At 43.6% G+C, this 5,099-nt stretch overlaps 1 pseudogene; it reads right to left on the reverse strand.

Moving 5' to 3' along the window:
* Positions 1-1,049: 1,049 nt before the first annotated feature.
* LOC104275606 lies at positions 1,050-2,024 on the reverse strand (annotated as a pseudogene).
* Positions 2,025-5,099: the final 3,075 nt, after the last annotated feature.

The raw sequence follows: 5,099 nt of genomic DNA on the forward strand, positions 1-5,099 counted from the left end.
TCACGTGCCACTGAAACGGATACTGCTGTATCTCTATGTCCCTTTCTCCCTTCATATTTGAAGGAAATGTTGTTTAATGTTCTATCCATTAGATAATAGTTTGCAGCTTTTATGGAGAGTGATTGTAACCCACTGAAGTGTAATGATGCTTTTTAATTAAAGATTAGGCAGAATAATTCACTTATTCTTACTAACGTGTTATCGAAAGACGTTTTACCTCTTTGGGATAGTTTTCCATTAATTGCAGAGGATAACTAATATTTAGCTGCGTATAGCTTCAGTGATGCAAAGGCAAAGCTTTGAACTGACCTTAGAGCAGAGGGAATTGGATATACCTACGGAAAGCAAGCCCATTCAGATTGAAACTAAAAAAACTAATTAAAACCTCACACCTCTCTTCCTTTCGAAAAGCTTGAGCTTCATTCCCAGATTATTTTTTCTGGCACACAACATTACAACAACTAACAATTGTGCGTGGTTTAAATCCACATCTGAACCACGCTTGTGATAAAACTGCTCAACAGCATTTTGGTTTCAGTAAAGCTCTTCTTTTCTTCCTTTTTGCCCTGGTCAAGATATGCCCAGCTAGTACAAAAACCAAGCAGTGTGCAGGCATCTCTTGCAGCTTTTAAAATCTGCAGTACCTAGTATTGGCACACATTCTACTGAAAACAAAAGAATTAAAAGTAATCACCCACGAACGCAATGGACCTGGAGCCCTTACTGAGGGGGAAAAAAAACCCACAAAATTTCACCTATTTCAATGCTGACCCCAGTTTTATCTAATGTGTCACTGCAGAATAAATATGATGTATATCATGCAGAATAAATACAATGTATATCAACTAGTTTTGCCTCATGCATCTGGAATACTTTACTTCAAATTGCCTGTTCTTTGCGCAAAACCTCTCGCCTAGATCTCTAAATTGTGATCATGTGGCTGTGAATGCAATACAGAGCAAAAAGAAAAAACATTGCTAATTCTGTTTGGAATAAATAACAAACAAAACTTGCATAATGCCTCCGACAGTCTGGTTAAACAGAGAAGCTCATACCTGCTCTTGTGGCCACTTCTGTCTGTCCTCTGGGGTTCTTGACTTTGCTTTAAAACCTCTCACCACGTCTCCACTGTGCTTAGAGGCAGATGGGATATTCAGGGATTTTGGCCTCCCCTCGTGCCTGTTAGCACTGTGAACAGCTTCTCCCTTTGAACAAGTCTCTTTATAGTCATGAGCCATGTTTTCAGTCCCACTGTGCTCTGGACTCATTTCTGTTGTACTATTAATACTGCTCATGCTCATACTCATTTTGATTTCTGCTACAATCTGGTCAATGTCCTCTTCTTGCTCTTCCAGCTCCACAACCTCTTTTCTAGAACGGTAGGGTGACATTCCCTGCGAGTTTCCGTTAGCCTCCGCTGGGTAATAGTCCGGATAGCCACCTTCACTTTGACAATACTGCAAGTTTTCTTCTTGGTCTTGAATCTCCAAAGATGACACTTCATCCTCCAAAATCTGAACACCATTATCTTGACCTTCCTCCCACTCTTGCCTGTCTGCCGCCTCATGCTCATCTCGGTGCTGAATTTTACCTTCGGCCCATTCTTCCACAGCTTCCTGACATTCATCTGTTTCAACCCGGTGCTCCTCGTGGGGAGCATACTCCTCCCCATTGCAGTCCATTCCTTCCAAGTAACTGTCATCCTCTGGACAGTATCTAATGTAGTATGTGATCCCCTCCTCTTCTTCTGGCAAGCCTTCATCATAGTCCTCCTCCTCAGAGGTGTTATTCACATAGTCAGAGCTGGAGTCCCCATCTCCACTATGATCGTTGCACTCGTGTTCTGCAGGTGTAGGACTACCTTGCCTCACGGCTGCTAGCTCACCCTCCTTTGCTGCATAATCTTCAATAGGGAGGTCACTTTCTTCATTTTCGGGCTCCCTGTTGTGAGAGGAAGCAGGGCAAGCTCGCGCTCTGTGCTCCAGCATGCTGGCGGTAGTGCTTTGACGTTTCCTGTTTGCCATAGCCAGCTCCTTACCCGACAATCATTTCTAAGCAATTCCTGTAGGGAAGACGGAGGAAAAAAAATATACATTCAGGAAAAGATCATCAGTAGAGATCAGTGATGGTAATAGGAAATAAACTGGCACATTTCTTTGGTAAAAAGGATGTGTTTGTAGATTTTAAACTAGACTCATAAACAGGTAACTAACTTCTAAAATGCTCATGTTACAGAACCGGAAGGTTCTGTGTTTATACTACATGTGTTCTAGTGTAGGATCTCTTTGGTCAATTTGACAGAGAATTAATCCTGAACGTTGAAATTAGTTTTCAATTTCTTTTTCTTGCCAGTAAGGGGTCATGCTTTGATTGCTATGCAGTAAACAGGAGCTCCTTTCAAATTTCAGCTTAGACATTTCCTTAATGTGTGCTGAAAGCATACATTTAGAATCTGACCTGCTCTTACCTAAACTAAAGGAAAATAATGCTATTAACTTGGCAGTAACACAGGGCACTAAAGGATAATACACTGCTGTTAAAGTTATTAAAAAACCATACTCACTGGTTTATTAGCTCTTACTAGCTGGATGCTATTAAGTATCTCCTACTGCTAAACTAAATACTCTTTATAGAATAGACTGTTTCGGTTGGAAGGCGCCTACAACAGTCTCCATCTGCTTCTCACCAATTCTGGGCTATCCAATCCATCTAGATCCCTCTGTGAGACTGGTTTTCAAACAACCTTACCTCTATGCCAGGAAAAGTTCCATTTAAAATAAAAGCTCTTTAATGCCCACTAAATACTTGCGCTGTGTTAAATGAAATATTCTTAGCTCAGTCGGTTGAGTGTGGTGCTGATAATGCCAAAGTCGCGGCTTCGATCCCCGTTCGGACCCCATGTGTTGTCTGATCTAGTCGAGAGGCGTCCCTACCCATGACAGGGAGGTTGGATTAAATGATCTCTGAGGTCCCTTCCAGCCTAGGCCATTCTAGGATTATGTGAACTATATCAAAAATAGTCAAAATAAAGAATTTGGCTAATTCTAGACAGACTTGACAACTGTGACCTTCTGTCTGTGACTTGGATGGGGAACCAGTCTACTTTCAAAATCTGCATTTCTCTGTGTACTGCGTTGCTGTATTCTTATGGGAAGTTTGACCTGTGCAGTTACAGAACTGGCGTGAAATGAGCTCAGACACATGGCTGGAAATGCACCACGCAATGGCATGCTTTACCACACGCATGTAACAAAGGCATGTCAGCCTGCCACACAATCATTTCAACATAATCAGTCTTCCCAAGTCTTGTGTGCACACACAGAGCGATAAAACTGGCACGGAGCTAGAGATTTAGAGGGGCTAGACAGAGATGAATTTCCTAAGCACTATGAATTTATCAAAAATCTCCTGTCACTGTAACTCAAAACCTCACAGCTATTGCTGCAGATCTTCTGATATCGCCAGGAAATCCCCAAACCTTAGTTTATGATAAATCTGGGGATCGGATGCACCTACAGATTAGCGCGATGGCACCATGTGGCAAATCTAAGCTCCCCCTGAAAGGCGGATACAAATCCTGGGATACAAAGTGGAGATACCTGATAGTCACAGGAGGAGACATGAAAGGAACTGGGTATGTGAAGCTCTTTCTAGTTACTGTTACCTAGCAGGATTAGTCCTGACAGAAAGCTTTGAGGTAAACAGTGTATCTGAAGTGCAGTTAAATTTAAGAGTAAAACAGAGACCAAAATGTTCCTGGTAGTTACTTGCACCTTCTCACTATTAGAAGAACTACCAGACGTGCCAAGGCTTTCTCATGCCCACCGTGATCCCTTTAACAAACGAGCTAGCACTTATAATCGACTCCAAAGAAACAAGGAACTCAGAACCCTAAACCATCTGTCCGCTAGTGTTGCCTCCAATTTAGTTAGTTCTACTTACTATAACTAAGGATGTTCCTATACTGTAATTGTGCTATAAACAAAACTTACTTCGTGTTGGATTTAAATAGTAGTCTAGTCACAATACTGCAACGCTCTGCCCAGGAGCAGGAAAAATGGCTTGTACGACCAGATCGGGAATGTCCCCATGTGTTGCCTGGTCTAGTCGAGAAGTGGCATCCCTGCCCATGACAGGGAGGTTGGACTAGATGATCTCTAAGGTCCCTTCCAGCCCATGCCATTCTATGATTCTATGATTCTATGAGCAAGCACACAGTGTGAACACACGTGAAATAAGTTGAGAGCGAGTGCTGCAAAAAAGGGCATTTTTGAACGGCAGTGCAAGAACAAGCTACATTCAGGTTAGGCCGATGAGGTGTATGTTATTTGTCAAGAACAGAAGACCCCAGTGTCACTTAAGAAAGAACTGCTCTCATCTGCAGTGGCCTTAGACCACCTGCCACTGGAAACGTCCTCCATACTAATCCCTAGGGATTCGGAGGGCAGTAGACCCTGCACAGAAGTCACTACAGTGGAGCTGGAGATAAAGAAGCACCAAGCATGTAACAAGCACACTCTGAAACTCATGACTGGGATTTTCTGGAAGCATACGGAGAGGAGAATGCTTTTTTAAGCCAGATGCTCTAAACGTGTGTTTCCACCCATGCCTAAGAATCTTTATTTAGTACCCAGGTGCCAAAACTGCCTTAAGCGGTATCACTGCCCTTACACCCTTCTACAAATTCCAGTAGCTGCATGTCCACCAACGTTACCCGCAAGGAAATCCACGGCGTGCTAGATGTTGTATAACAGGCGTGTCCCAGGAAGCCAGCTGTGTGCGCCGAGAGCCAAAAGGCCACGGCTAGACAGGGCACGGAAAGGGATGGACGCTGATGGACGGCAGCTGCGACAGCCCCGGGGACATGGTCAGGTTTGGGGCTCTGAGGGACCGGTTGTTGACTGGGCAGCGTGAATGACAGCAGCTGCAGTTCTCTCCCTGACTGGCACATGGAAATGCAGCACAGGCACTAGGGCAGTGAGTGTGAAGGAAAAAAAAGCAGATAGCGGCAGAGTGGAAACGTTTTGGAAGACAGGTGATAAGAATTAGAGGGAGGAATTTCTCCCAAGCATACCCAGCACTAGAGGGAAACCAGTTTT

Source organism: Apaloderma vittatum, unplaced genomic scaffold (assembly GCF_000703405.1).
Source record: "Apaloderma vittatum isolate BGI_N311 unplaced genomic scaffold, ASM70340v1 scaffold1496, whole genome shotgun sequence".
NCBI classification, from domain to species: Eukaryota; Metazoa; Chordata; class Aves; order Trogoniformes; family Trogonidae; genus Apaloderma; species Apaloderma vittatum.